This window comes from Nanorana parkeri, unplaced genomic scaffold, assembly GCF_000935625.1.
Source record: "Nanorana parkeri isolate BGI_ZX_2015 unplaced genomic scaffold, ASM93562v1 scaffold3020, whole genome shotgun sequence".
Classification (NCBI taxonomy): domain Eukaryota; kingdom Metazoa; phylum Chordata; class Amphibia; order Anura; family Dicroglossidae; genus Nanorana; species Nanorana parkeri.
The window spans coordinates 58,562-75,021 of record NW_017309288.1 but is presented as its reverse complement, the minus strand read 5'-3'; positions in this window follow the sequence as shown (position 1 = coordinate 75,021).

Below are 16,460 nucleotides of genomic sequence, written 5' to 3'. Positions count from 1 at the left end.
CTTCCCTAAATAAGCAAAATCCTTCTTCATTTGTGCCTCACATGCTCCACTTTCCAGACACTGCAGCTCACAGTAGGAGTGTTTCAGCAACAGAGACAGGGCTGCCAATCCAGAAAGGGACGGACTAAGTGTGGCCAGCTACGGCTTGTGAATCAGCAATGACAATGCTGACATCATCGTCCCCTGCAGCATATGTTCATTGACACTGTAGTGCAAGCAGGCGCAGCCTACATGAGAATGGCAACTCTGCTCTGAATTCAGGAGCAAAGCAGCTCTGTTGCCACACTATGAATGGACAGTGGACTTTGCTGGCAGGATCAACAGATATTTGTGGGACTTTGCTGGGGATAGAAAACTGTGAGTGCAGATGTACTAATAAATAACTATTAATTATCTTTTAATAGGAGGGCATATCTCTACTTTAGGTAACACAACCACCCACAGGGAAAAGATACACTTTTAATGTACCCTAAATATGGAAGTAACATGAGGGTTGCCATTGAATGTCCCTTTTTCTGCTTGTGTCTGGTTTCAGTACTTCTATGTCACCGATGTGGAATAAGCGTAAAGCAAATAAAAAGCCAGAGTTTCTTTGTATACAATTATTCTGCATTGGTAACTTGTAGTTGTAAATCACAATGGCAGTCTACAGATTTCTCTCACGACTTAAAGAAGAACTTCACTTAAAGAAAAACCTTACCCTTGCAGTGGGGCTACCCCTGCACCGCAAAGGGTTAAGTGCTTGTTTTGTCTGGAGGGCTGACATAAAGTTGTATTACTCACCTGTTCCTCAGTCCCGCGGCGGTCAGCATTCACCTCTCTCCCCCTCTACTCCCGCTATGGAAAGTCCCTTGGCATCCTCATGTCTAATTAAAGTCAATGGACCTACATAAGACATGATGATGTCAGAGGTCCTTAGAATGCTAGAGCCCAGGGAAGAAGAGTCTGCAGGGACCGGTCTAGCAGTTTGGGGGGAGCCGGCGGGGCTGAGGATTAGGCGAGTAATAGAATGCTTCTGCCCGGACTGCTTCTTTAAACAAACTACATGATATGAATGAGTGTGAGCTGTGCATTTACATCCCATGTGTCAGTATCCGCTACATCTGTACAAGCTGTCCTTGTTGTCTAAGTACCTGCAGCCAAGAACAGAATGTCAGAAAAGATTTATCCTATTGGTTACAAAGGCAATCTACAGGGTTTTCCTCTTACAATGATCAAATACAAGTCTTCTAGGCAGTGAAAGATAGATCAGCTGTAATATTTCACTTGGATCAAAACAGCAAAGCCCAGAATCATAGTGTGAGTCCCATGTAGATACAGCAAGCTCCAGTGACTCAGCGTTAATGTGACTTAAAAGTACCACAGTGACAGGTTGCATGAGGAAACATTCAAAATCACAGACGTTCTGGGAACATTTTAATCTGTTCATTCCAGTTAAGACCGCTAAAATGAAAGCATCCCAAGCAGGGTACTAACCGAGGTGAAATTGTGACAAAGTATCATGTGCCTGGCCGGGAGGATCTGCAATTCCTATTTGCATTCACTCTCGCTGTTTATTTTATCACATCATATGTGAGAACGTGTATGGAAATCCATATCAATCCTTCTGCAAACATGAATATCAATGAATAAAACAATCATGTACTGGGCTGATTCACTGGGCTGGAGGGCCGCAGTTTGGCCATCCCCGACTTTAACCACTTGAGGCTTGACTCCCCAAGCCTTTTTCTCCCTGTCCCCTTAACTCCAGAGATTTTTTTGCTTTGGAGATGTCTCGTTTACACATGTTATATATTTTAGGTTTTGTAGTCTACCCCAGCCTGTCTCAAACAGGGTGGCTTCTCAAGGGTACCACCAAATTTCTCATGAAGCCTCAAGCCTTTTCATGGTGCAGGCATGCCACCAGCACCATGGAAACTAATTACACCAATCCAGGCAGGTTAGGATCTATTCAGAAAGGGATAGACGTTCTCCTCCGTCCAGGTCTGCTCTGCCTCCCGCCCTCCGCCATGCTGCTGCAGCTCCTGATGTGATGGTAGGACTCTGATATGAATGGAGTACTGAAGACTCTGATGGGAAGAGAGGTCTGAAGACTCTTAGAACTAAAGGCTCTGATATGAAGGGAGGACTCAAGACTCTGATATGAAGGGAGGGCTGAAGACTCTGATGTGAAGAGAGGTCTGAAGACTCTTAGGACTAAAGGCTCTGATATGAAGGGAGAACCGAAGACTATGATGTGAAAGGGAGGTCTGAAGACTCTTATATGAAGGGATGACTGAAGACTCTGATATGAAGGGAGGACTAAAGACTCTGATATGTAGGGAGGACTTAAGACTCTGATATGAAGGGAGGACTTAAGACTGATATGAAGGGAGGACTAAAGACTCTGATATGCAGGGAGGACTTAAGACTCTGATATGAAGGGAGGACTTAAGACTCTGATATAAATGGGGGACTGAAGACTAGGATGTGAAGGGGGCTCCAGATGTGATGGGGGTACTCTGATGTGAAAGGGGGGACCAAAGACTCTGATGTGAAGGGGGAATGAAGACTCTGATGTGAAAGGAGGATTGAAGACTCTGATGGGAAGGGAGGACTGAAGACTCTGATGTGAAGGGAGGATTGAAGGTTCTGATGTGAAGGGAGGACTGAAGACTCTGATGTGAAGGGAGGATTGAAGGCTCTGATATGAACGTAGGACTGACGATTCTGATATGAAGGGAGATCTGAAGACTCTGATATGAAGGAGGCTCCAGATGTGAAGGGGGTACTCCGATGTAAAAGGGGAGACTGAAGACTCTGATGTGAAGGGGGAATGAAGAATCTGATATGAACGGACGACTAAAGACTCTGATATGAAGGGATGACTGAAGGCTCTGATATAAAGGGAGGACTGAACACTCTGATGTGAAGGAGGCCCCAGATGTAAAAGGGGAGACTGAAGACTCTGATGGGAAGGGGGAATAAAGAATCTGATATGAACGGAGGACTGAAGACTCTGATATGAAGGGATGACTGAAGGCTCTGATTTAAAAGGACTAAATACTCTTATGTTAAGGGAGGACTGAAGACTCTGATTTGAAGGGAGGACTGAAGACCCTGATGTGAAGGGAGGACTGAAAACTGATGTAAAGGGAGGACTGAAGACTCTGATATGTAGGGAAGACTTAAGACTCTGACATGAAGGGGGGAATAAAGACTCTGATCCCGGAGGAGGACTGAAGACTTTGACGTGCAGGGGGGGACTGAGGACTCTGATGTGAAGGGGGCTCCAGATGTGAAGAGGGAACTCAGATATGAAAGGGGAGACAATGATGTGAAGGGATTGCCATGTGAAATAGGAGGACTCTGAAGCAAGGGGATTTTTAGGTGAAGGGGGGCTTCGAGTTTAGAAGGAGGTGACTCTGATGTGAAAGGAGAGTTCCCCTAATGTGAAAGGGGGATCCTGATCTGCAGGGGGACTCTTATGTGGAAGGGAAGATTCTTGTGTGTGTGTGGGGGGAGGAGGGGGGGGGTTCTGATGTAAACAGGAGAACACTTTTTTTGCATAGAATCCCCCCTAAAACCCATACCAAACACCTATGCCAGATGAGGGTCCGATATGGATTCTCGAGGGACCACATGTTGTGTTTAACTATTTTTTTATTTTACAAGGGGGCCATGGGCGTCCCGAGGCTGGGTGACACCCGGAGCGGTAACCGAATGTCACCCCGCCGAGATGTCACTGCGCACGCGCATGACGTCACCACGCGCGTGCGCGATGACATCATCGCGCACGCGTGGCAGTATTCTGATACCTGCGGGCGGCCATCTTGGTGATGGACGCCGGCAGAGAGAGGAGGGGACAGTCACCTGGCGGGATAAAGTATGCCGCCGGGTTCCCTCCTCTCTCCTGATGACTTACAGTCATTTTGGTGTCACCCCTCCAATGGTGTCACCTGGGTGCGGGCCGCACACCCCCCGCACTCCCTTGTGACGCCACTGAGTGGGGGTACCTCGAGATTTTGTATACTTTTAAAAGCTTCCATGACTGAAAAAGGTTGAGAAATGCTGGTCTACCTTTATGTATTATAATCATTTTTGGGGGGAACAGATAGGGCCTTACTTTGGTGGCAAATTTTGGATACATAAATTTTTATGTCCTTGGTTTTTATTGGGAATAAATAGTTTAAAAAAGTTTTAAAAATGCATTTGCTTTAAAACAGTAAAAAAAAAAAAATGCATTTGCTGGAAATTTTCCCAATGCAGCGTTAATGTAATATGCGCATCTCCATATATTCACCCCAACATTTACAGGGTTATTCACAAAAGGGTGAAGAGTTTGGAGAAGGCAGGAGAAGTGACCAATCTAGGACAACATAGCTGAACTTGAATGTGAGGTGAATTGGAGAATTTTTCCAAATCAGCTATTTTGGCCTAGATTGGTCACTTCTCCTGCCTTCTCCAAACTCTTCACCCTTTTGTGAATAACCCTGCCAATCAACAATGCCTGATTGAAATGATATCACATTAGTGTTACTTTTATGTAATGTAGCAAAATAGTAAAGCTCAAAGTGAACATATCCATTTTAGGTTAGCAGATCCCCCCCCACCCCCCCTTTGAGCTCTACATTGCAATGCATGCAGGGAAAAAGAGAACTGATATTACGTTCATACTAATAATGTTCATTTTGTTTCCATTTGCACAGAATGAACATAAATGCAATTTCACAAGACGAATGGATCTGCAATTTATTTATAAATACCCCACATAAAGTAAAATGTACTAACTTTAAAATAATACATAATATTTAACAGATCATACTGTATAATGCAAAATATTTATTAGTCTGGCCCCTGGGTGCAAAGAGAAAAAAAAGTTAGCACGGTTTTACAAACAAAAACAGACAAACCAATGAAACCAATAAAACAGCACAGGATCATTTTAGGGCTAGTTCACACCAAGCGCATTCTAGGAGCAGTGCAGAGCAGTTACAGGCTGGACCAAAACTGAGTCCAATGTATTGCAATGGTATTTAGGGCTCTAGTTCACACCACAGCGTTCAGTTCCAGAGCATGTAAAAAAACTGCAGCAAGCCCTATTTTACCTGTTCTGGAACGCATGCAAACGCACTAGAACGCACTGAAAGCCCATTTTAAACTCAAAAAAACAAAACACTGCACTGCATGTGCAGAAACTCATGCAGATCTGGTGTGTATTTGGTCTGAACAAGCCCTTAATCAGCTTTAATTTTGTATGCCTGGGTAACCCCATTTATAAAAATCATTGCCCTGATGTACCAGCAAGTAATACACTTGGGTAGCATGTGAAAATTCCTGAATGTCTATTTTTTTCTCAGTTTGGGTAGAGGTCGAGACTCCGTGTACATTCTGGGACTGAGGCACCACAATGACAGAGGAATTTATTTAAAGACTTAGGCCGGGGGTAGGCAACCTTGGCTCTCCAGCTGTGCTGAAACTAAAAATCCCATAAGGCATTGCAAGCCACATTCATGACTCCCAGAGGCCAAAGCATGATGGGATTTGTAGTTTCAGCACAGCTGGAGAGCCAAGGTTGCCTACCCCTGACTTAGGCACTTGCAGGCCGCAGAGGGTGCCTCCACTATTGACAAGCCAGGTTTAAAGTTGTTCACTTTTTACCTTATAGGAAAACTATTGCAAAAATGCTGTATTCTGACAGCTGTATAAGGTACATGTGATGACAATATTCTGTATATCTTTTTTTTTTTAATGAACCTATATTTATATATTTTTTTCATTTACCTGCAGACCAAGCTGTCCAGCATAACTCACAGATGTTATAACAGACTACAAGGGCCCATGTAGATGTGCTTTGGTTCACATCAGACGGGTTTCGCATTTTTGTACAGGTGTATGGGAATGCAAAACTTGAAACAGTAGAAATGTAGGTCAGGTTCACCTGTCAACTAACACAAGCCCTAATACTGCAGCAACAGTTATTTTTTAATGGAGAACTATGAGGCGAGTGAAAATCACTCAGCCTCATAGTTCTAGCCGACCTGTGACAATGAAATTGTCTCAGGTCGGCTCAATAGACCGGGAAGTGAGCGAATACATAACGTTGATCGCTCACTTCTCGATCCTGTCCCTGCAGAGAGCCGTGACTGTCACTCACGGCTCCCTGCAGGGATTCCCCCCCCCCCCCCCCTGTCCGATCCTCCAGCGCTGACTGGCGGAACGGACGGGGGAGGGTACAGCTGGCTCTGCCTCTAGATAGGCAGAACCAGCTGTCCCTCACGCTGCTGGGTGGATCCAGACAGTAATGTCGGGATCCGTCCCAGCTGCGGCGCCTCAGTATACCGCGAATTGTAGCTCGCGGTATACTGAGCTTTGGGTGACGAAAGGATGCTAGTTTGTGTCCTCCCATTACCCTTAGGAGAACTATGGGGAAAAGCCCTGACCCCATAGTTCTCCTCTAAGCAGAAGATTTAAACTTCATGCATTGCAATGATGGTTGTAAGCAGCTCTGGCAGAATTATATCTAATAGTAAAGTTTTATTTACTATTTTATTTACGATTTTTATTTACAGAATTATATCTAATAGTAATAGTAAAATACAAGGCTCTATATTGCCCATTTGAACTACTGGATAATATATAAAAAGTGTAGCTTGTTCTCATACATACAGTAGATTTGATTTGAGAAAAGAACATTCGTTATGAGATATTGTTTTGTTTGGGAATGGGGTAGTTAATCACTGAAATAATATATACAATATATAATTGCTTCCTAGAAATATTCAAGGTCAGGGACCAACTTATTCTAATAATGACACACATGAACATAGAGAAAAAAATGATTCACACCCTGTTCAGTCTGTACTGCAGTGTATCGGAAGCATCGCTTGCATTGCGCCTAATTTCTCTGTCCGGGAGGCTGCACATCACAGCAATGAGCTCTATTCTTTTTCAAACACAATCTTGGAGCTTGTCTCCCATGATGCTATTGATTGGCACATGGAAGTGGAATTTTTGTGACGTTTCCAAAAAATGGTGTCCAAGAACAGTAACTTTGGGCAGCCCTCCAACTTCCAAAAATAAAGGATGGTCACGTGTAATAATAAAATCCAAACACAAAAGCTGTGGAAATGTGGCTTGCCAGCGTCAGTGTAGACAAACCACAGCAAATGAAAGAAAAACCCCATACAATTATACAATTAGTCATATACTGTAGTTCTTTATAAGGAATTGAATATCTTCTTTTAAACACTGCTAACACATTTACATTGAATCTGTCTTTATGTTAAATTCCCATAATCCCCTGCGCACCCTAAAATTAGGTCAAGAATGCAACTTTCCTCCATTGGTAGCCTAATAACCAGGAACATTGGTAAGTGACCAGCAGAGAGGAACTATCATCCATAATTGCTAAGATTATGCTGCTCTCTCTTTAGATACTGTTTGCATTTAAAGTAGCTCTCTGTGGCACAATGAATGAAGGATTTTACATCAGAGAAAAAAACTGCAGATGAGAGTTCAGATATGAAAGCAATTATCTGACAGAATTATATCCATTTAGACTGGTTATAAATGTGTACCCTGCTGTAAGAATCACATGAATGGCTGAGCAGAATTAATATTTTCCAAGGTAAAACACATATCATATACAGCGCCATATTTTTTTTTTATCACTGGAGCCTGTAGGTGCCCGAAGGGACTCTGTCTGCTCTGCTAGCACGACCTATTCAGCACAGAACATTTCCTCGTTTTTCTAGTCCTTACCAAGGTCTGAATGCTGTGACTGTGTAAATGAGCCTATATGAGATGCCTGCATGTCTACCAATGGTGTGAAATAATAGGCTGAAAATTCATCATCATAGCCCCATCATTTATGGAGGACCCTTTAAATGAGTACTATGGGGTCAGTGCTTTTCCCCATAGTTCTCCCCAGGGTCACGGGAGAACACAAACTAGCGTCCTCCCGTCACCCTAAGCTCAGTATACCGCGGGTTACAGCTCGTGGTATACTGAGATCGCCGCAGCCGGGACGGATCCCCACATTACTGTCGAGAGCCACCCAGCTGTGTGAGTGACAGCTGGCTCTGCCTATCTAGAGGCAGAGCCAGCTGTAGCCGCCCCCTCCACCGTCCGTTCTGCCAGTCAGCATTGGAGGATCGGACAGGGGAGGAATCCCTGCAGGGAGCTGTGAGTGACAGTCATGGCCCTCTGGAGGGACATGATCGAGAAGTGAGCGATTGACAGTATGTGTTCGCTCACTTCCCGATCTATTGAGCCGACCTGAGACAGTCTCATTGTCACAGGTCGGCTAGAACTATGAGGCTGAGTGATTTTCACTCACCTCATAGTTCTCCTTTAATCACATGTAACCTATCCCTCAATCCCCTCTTATGAAGATTTGTCTTGCACACTCAGCAAAAGCTATACTATTTAAAAAGATAGTTTGTTCAGAACTTCATTGCGTAGTATAGGTTTTGTCAGAGGGCAGAGAGGAGTTTAATTTCACCTTGGACAGAAGTCTAGGCTCCAAGTATAACCTAGGCCTGGGGATCCACAGGGACAAAGGAATATATTTATACACTGAGTGGCCAGATTATTATGACCACCCCATCAGTACTTCGTTGGGCCACGAGATGACTTCGTTGGGTCGCCTCGTGACTCCACGAGATGGTGAAAGGTGATCCGAGGAATCTGACACTGCACTGTTGCCCTTCTGTTGTCTTGTAGCAGTCTTGCCACTCTCCGTTCTGCCCTAACATTGACTAGTCCCTGATGGCCACAATTCGCACGTTCAGACCCAGATTTCCGACTGACAGTCCAGTCTTTAAACACTTTAACAATGAGCCCCTCTTGAACATTTAACAAATTCTGCTGTTTTGCTGATACTCGCTCCATGGCTCCGAGCGCCAACAATCATCCCACCTTCAAAGGCTGTTAAATCGCATTGTTTACCCATATCTTCAGAAAAAAAATCACTTCTACTGTTGTGGTAAACAACCTGTTTCCCTATTTATAATGGTCTGGCCCTCTAGCAACTTCAGCACAAAAGTATAGCTAATTATAGCTAATTTGCCTACAAACGTTAGGTGGTCATAATAAACTGGCCACTCAGTGTATATTATATAGCAGAGGGTTTGGGAGTCTGAAAGTTGGACTAGGTACATGCACTTTTTTCCACCGTGATGGTCCTGGATAGCATTGCCTTAGAATGAATTTACACACCATGTGTTTAGGCATATCGGGGTGGGTTGCAGGCTACCCATATCTTTAAAATAACAACAAAGGCCCCTTTAGAAAAGTTTAGTAATGACAATCTACAGACACATACTTCTAGATAATTGCCGGCTGTGTATTCTTTACATACCTTATTTCTCTTTTCTTCCCCAGTCTTCTCACAGTGGCCATGTTTATTAACGGCAGGTTACTAGCTCTCCTTTTACTTCCTGGTTTCTGGCACGTGTGACTAGACATGTGACCATGCACATCATCTCAGGGGAGCAAAATGCCTTTCCCTGAGATCTCGTGAGATTACAGATGAGATTTTCCAGCAATGCTTTGCTGGTGTAACCTTCCCAGGATGCAATGCTTTTGGCACTTACATCATCATCATTTCAATGACAAGGCAATCCCAGTGTGCAATGCTCTGGCAAAATAAAGTACATTTGCCCTTTCAAAGCAGGAAGTGAATGCTCTGCAAGCATTTCAAAATCACAGCATTTTACACCTGACATGTCTATGTTATTATTAATCATCATACATAGAGGGATGCATTGATAGAATTTGATTTTTGAGTGTAAAGGTCCGCTTTAACAGTCATATCATGATCATTTTATTAAGAATATTGTAAACAAAAATATGATCCAGAAAAGAAAACATTAAAAAAAAAGAGCATATGCATTTACAGCAATTATAACACTGATTTTTATAAATAGAACTGCTAGCATAACATTTGCCCATTCGTTGGAACACCCTTGTTTGCTTTGAGCAATATTGTGGCCGGATAAATGCTTAGTCTAAGGCACTCTGTGGCATGATTCATAGCTGAGCTCTGGAATGAAAGGAAAACCCCATTCATATTTAGCTGAATCTCAAGTCTTGATCTTTTAAATGGGACACAGTCTTGTAACACTCCCAGTTCTGTTTCCGTCAGATCCTGCTGCTAATAACTGCTGGAAGACACAATGCTCCATTACGCGGTTCCTGCGTGATCTATCACACTGATGGTTTGTGCTCATGTCACACAGAGTAAACCTGTTTTTCAGGCTCGGCGCAAATCGATCTAAATTACATGTGATGGTATCAACTCAGATTGTAAAGTAGAGAAAGCGATTTCCTTAATCTACAAAATGTGATATGTGGGAACTATTTATAAAAGATGGGTAATCCCAGGCACATTTATAAACATGACTGGCAGATATTGCAGAGGGAGAATTTAAAAAATCAGGAAAATCTTCAGCAAATATGGACTTAGACAAAGGAGCATTGCAGGTCTCCGTAGCAAATAAGTGGAAAAAGTGACAATTAAGAGACTGTCATTTTTCCATTTAAGGTAAAGTTATAGCAACTGTGTAAGGACACCCACCTCCCCGATCCACTGATAATCACCTATCTGGCGATCGTTGAAAAATTGTGAGGGCAGTCCAGAAGACCAGCGCTCCGAAGGGAGAATCCACACACAAGTGTGTATAAGATCATGGGTGAGGGGTGGTGTTGGTGTGCGGCTTCCTGGTAGTACGGACCGGGGTGTCGGACATGTGTAAAAAAACTAAAGAAAAGGGAAAGAGGGAAGCGCTACTACCGGGAAGGGATTGAGGTGGGCCGGGCCGTGGAGCTTGGTTAGTTGTGAGGGTGTTTGGCGATTGTTAAGGCCTCATTCACATACAGCTCCGTGCTGCGTGCACGGCCGTATCGGGCAGCTCCAGGGAAGGACAGCTGCTGCGTGTGATTAGTACGCAGCCCCCGTCCTTCTCTATGGGAGTACGCGGCCGTACGCTCCCCTACGCTCACCCGCCCTGCACGTCCGTGTGGATGCTGGTGTCCGCTTTCGTAAGCTGACAGAATGGATCCTGTCTGCGTCCGAGCCGGGACACCTGCACCCGTACGGGTGAGTGTAGGGCTGCGTACTCCCATAGAGAAGGACAGGGGCTGCGTACTAATCAAACGCAGCACCTGTCCTTCCCTGGAGCTGCCGTATACGCAGCACGGAGCTCTACGTGCTGGCTTTTTCTCGTGTGAATGAGGCCTTAGGGTGCAAAATTACTGGTGCTTCCGGGTTTGGGGACCATGTGACCTCTTCCCATTGCGCAGTGCTTGGCCTAAGCAATGACAGAAGAGGTGGTGTCACCGTTCCTTAGGCACCAACACCAACCAACACTGAGCATTTTGGTGATGGCTGCAATGGAGTAAAATGCTGTAGGGGATCACCAGAGAGCTGAATATCCCAATGGCCAAAGTGACAGTATCAGATTAAAAGACACTGTCAGTTTGCTCATTTCAGGTAAAGTGACAGTGTCTGTCTAAAAACACCCACCTCCCTGACCCACTATAATCACCTGTCCAGTGATCTGCAATGGTGCAAAATATCTGTTGCTTCTAGATTTGGGGGAGCATGTGGCCTCCTCCCATCATGTATTGCTTGGGCCCAATGGGCAATAACTTTTCCTGAACAAAGGGGGTGATGTTAGTGTTCTTACGGCTCCAACACCAACCGACACTGAGAATTTGGGTGGAGGCTGCAATGGAGTAAAAAGCAGTGGAGGATCACTGGAAAGATGAGGGTCAGTGGGTGGGTGGCGGCTTGACACAGACAAGGTTACTTTGTCCATTCAGTGTCTTTTGAGGGGGTGAATGTTATCTTTATTTCATTAGATATACAGTAAATGTTATTTATCCTAAGTAGTGATAATTGAATAAGTCCAGGTACTATTCCCAAGATGTTTCCTGTTTCTTGCTCAAAGTTCAGAAAATTGAAGTCTATGGAGGGCAAGTCTTGTTATTAAGGCTATTTGTAGGGCTAATAAGTGAGATATTGTCAAACAAAAGGCAAAGGAAGCTGGGCACTGCCATGGGGGACATGTACCAATGGCAAAATAAATACCATACAGCAGGGAGAGGGGCTTTTTATGAGGCTTCTAGGGTGACAGGTTTGGGGCGAAATAATAATACTCACCTCCCCTCCCATGTGACGTCTGTGAGCTCCTTTTCCAGTGCCAACATCTTCTTCTGGTCTTCTTCTGGGTTTGGGATCTACAGCCATCTTGACTGGTCATGTCAGGATGATGAAACTCATCATCGCATTGCCAATAAAAAGGTGAACAGACAGGTAGGAGTCCTTTATTGCAGAAGACTGCCTGGTTACCTTTTTTATTTTAATTTGAAGTTCCACTTTAAAGCTGCCACTACCTCGGCAATCCACAGTAAAGCACAGTATAGCACACTATAGCAAAGCACAGTGTACCTCCCTAAACAGAACTGTCAGCTCTCTCTAGTGTACTAACGCACACTGAAAATATGGCTGATGCGAGCCCAACTTTTATAGTGAGGGGGCCTGAGTTATTCATTATTTCAGATTATTGGCTCTTATTGACTTAGCTGACCCGGGGCAAAGGGTAAGCATTGCATTATGGGTTGTTCCTAATTTTTGGCGTGAACTGCAAATTTATCACTCAGCAATGTAGTCCAAAGGACTCCAAGGATCAGCTATGAACCAAAGATTGTGTGAACTTAAATCTCATCCCTAACGCTAACATAAAAAGGAGAAGAAACCCATATGCTGGCAATTTTATAACAGGTGAATGTGTAAGAGAACATGGTTTATAAAATAAGGAAAACGATTTGTTGATGAAGATATTTTACCCTCTAATAATATATCCCATAGGAACCAGATATTGCTAAATAAACATGCCAGCATAATAACCACTGCCTCATATCCCCTAGTGTTTCACCATTATGATGGGTCAGTTTGCAGGCCAACAAGTATATGGAGGGACTGGAAGTGGGCAGTCCAGTGTTTGACCAGGAAACGTTCAAACTTGCTGATTACAACATCTCAAGATTCAGGACACAAATAATGCACATAAAGGTATATATGGTGTCTGTATGATACTGACGGTTTTGACTCTACTTCCACAGCCACGCTCGCTCACTTCTTGATCTATCCCTGCAGAGAGCCGTGACTGTCGCTCACGGCTCCCTGCAGGGATTCCCTCCTCCCCTGTCTGATCCTCCAGCGCTGACTGGCGGAACGGACGGGGAGGGGGCGGGTACAGCTGGCTCTGCCTCTAGGTAGGTAGAGCCAGCTGTCACTCACGCAGCTCTGTGAATCCAGACAGAATTGTCGGGATCCGTTCCAGGTGCGGGGTCTCAGTATACCGCGAGCTGTATCTCGCGCTATACTGAGCTTTGGGTGACGGGAGGATGCTAGTTTGTGTCCTCCCGTTACCCTTAGGAGAACTATGGGGAAAAGCCCTGACCTCATAGTTCTCCTTTAATGTGTACTTCCACTTTTGCAGCTAACACCTATTTTATATTTGTTACATGTCCTCATTCGCATAGCATAACTAATAATAATAATGATAAATACAAATTGCTGCTTACATATTACTTGTTTGCTCATAATATTAGTTTTCTCTTTTTCTGGAATGTGAAGGGACAGGGAAGTTAACCATAATGAACCCTGTCTGTACTGTGCTGGCTGATTTCACTATCCCTTGTAAACTAGATTTGAACAGTCTGTCATAACAAAGGGTTACAAATCTAGAAGCAGTGCATGTTCGTTAGAGGAAACCCATAGGGGGGAATTTATTACAACTGGAGCAGACAAAATCGGGAGCAGTTGCCTCTGGCAACCAATCAGCTTCTCTCTTCAGTCTGTTCAGTTAAGTGTTGAAAATGAAAGGTGGATGCTGATTGGTTGCCATGCACAGCTGCTCCAGATTTTGTCTGCAGTCCTGATAAATTCCCCTCATAGTGTCCCTAGTCTTTATATGGGAACAGACAGAGTTTCCTGTTACTTAGAAATGGTACAGAGAAGCTTGCATTCTGTCCAAAGGCCGGCTACACAGAGACATCTGAAAGGTAAGAAACAATAATTTTATTATTTTAGTTATGCTATGTGAATAGGAACACGTAACACACGTACAGTGCGGTTTTCTCAAATTTGACTACAAATGTGGAAATACACTTTAAAGTGACACTAAACTCAGGAGTTAAACCTTCAAAATACATTCAAGTACCTTAACTATTAACAATAATGTATCTTATTTGTGTATCACTCAGCTGTAGATCCTCAAATCATCTCTGAATTGGTGCTGACACTGTCCTTCCTTCTGGAGGGTGGCTACTTTTGTTCCCCATGGTCCCTGTGTGTGTTGTAAAGTAGTCACTGCTCCAAGCTCACTCCCATGATGGACTACAGTGGTGGCTACTTTACAACACACACAGGGACCATGGGGAACAAAAGTAGCCCCCCTCCAGAAGGAAGGACAGTATTTTTTATTAAATATTTGTATTTTTTACTTAACTTTGAGGGGCTTCGGGGAAATATTAGGGGTCTAAACAGACCCCTGATATTTCCCTTTTAAAATTACACAGAGTCCTCAATCTCTTTTTCTGTGTCCCCTGTTATCAATGAACAGGAATCCTCTGAGTGTTCCTGTTCATTGAGAATATAGTATGTTTACTATAACCACAATTATGAATGAACAGGAGGAGGTGATATAGATCACTCCCATTCATTCATAATTGAGGATATAGTAACCATACCATGTCCTCAATTATCTACAAACACTCAGCGATCACTGATAGCTGAGTGTATGTAGCCTGCTCTCCTCTCTGACACAGACTCACGCTGTCACAGGAGGTTGAGCGAGCGGTGTAGGAAGGAAAGCCCAGCCTCCTGTGACAGCGCTGTCTCCGCCCCCACACTGCTCTGCCGGACTGTGATAGGCGGCTGAGCGGTGTGGGAGGGGAGGCACCGGCCGATCATGGCGGTCTCCTCCCGCAGTGCTCGGCTGGCTGTCACTTTCTCTCCTCCCTGCTGGGACAAAGAGCAGCGCCCAGCGGGGAGGAAATAAATCAAGGCTGCACCGACAAAGCGGCAGGAAAGTGGCGCTTTCGGCATTTAGCCAAAAGTGCCATTTTCGGCCGGCGCCCCCTTCATCTTTTCGCCCAGGGCCAGCACACCGCCCCCCCGGTTGTTACGCCACTGGATGTCAGTCCTATTTATATATTATTTCATTTAATTATACAATATGTTGTTCATGTGGCCCAGGGACTAAACACGATGGCTGAATATCAATGTTTAAAATAAACAGACAATTGACTATATTTGCACCGCCATCTATCCAGAAATGACTCCTCTGCTACTTAGTAACCGTGATTCATCATACACAGTAAGCAATCATTTCTATTTTAGGCTCTGATGAATGACTAAACACATTCAAGTGATATTAAAGTCAAATGCTGATGAAATCACTTACAATGGACGCTGCTTCTTCATATTCAAAAGTTTTAGCTTCCTGCAGGATCAGCTGGTCCCCTGAGCACTGGCCCTGATATCCTGTTTTAGGGTGACTCCTTTCCCTTCCAGGGTCCTATGGAGCCACCCTTGTGTGTGCTAGTAAGCTGTGTGTGTCTCCACAAATACACAGGAATGGCAGAGATGTCACCAGCCCACCAAAAACGTTTCAGCAAAAGTCCATTTAATGACAAGTTGCTATTCAATTACAAGCGCTTTCGGGGGGCCTCAAGTCGCGTGACGTCACCACGCGTGTGCGCGCTGACGTCATCGCGCACGAGCGGCAGTATTCTGATACCTGCCGGCGGCCATCTTGGATAAGGTATGCTGCCGGGTCCCCTCCTCTATGTCGGGCGTTCGGTCCATGACCAAGCGCCCGACTTTTCAGAGGGGGGTGACACCAAAATTACTAAGTCATTTTGGTGTCACCCCTCCAATCGTGGCACCCGGATGCGGGCCGCACCCCCCGCACTCCCCTTGTGACGCCACTGGTTTCAACCATGTCCAGAGTTCCACAGTAATGCCTAAAATATTAATTTTCTCAAAAAGCAGGCGTTTATAAATAAATATCTAAATCTTGGAGGCATTTAAAATTTCGGCTCATTGGTACGTCCATCATATGCATATGAACAACTTAGCCAAAGACAATAGTCATTTTTTACATTCCTTTGTTTACATTTCTCTCCACAGCCACAGGATATGCAGACCCAGCTGTCAGTGGTTGGGACAAACCATAAAACTGCCAGGGGTCACCTTTCGTTTACAAAATATAAATCGTTCTGTATCGTTCCCTACGATTAAGCCAGATTAGGGCAAAACGCGTTAGTTTGGTGGCATACAGGGACTGTGTGGCATAGCTGGGGTCTAATAAAGTTTTTAACTGTTGACAGCTAAGGCATGATGAACGTGAAGAATATGCTCACATACACTATATTACCAAAAGTATTGGGACACGCCTCCAAAT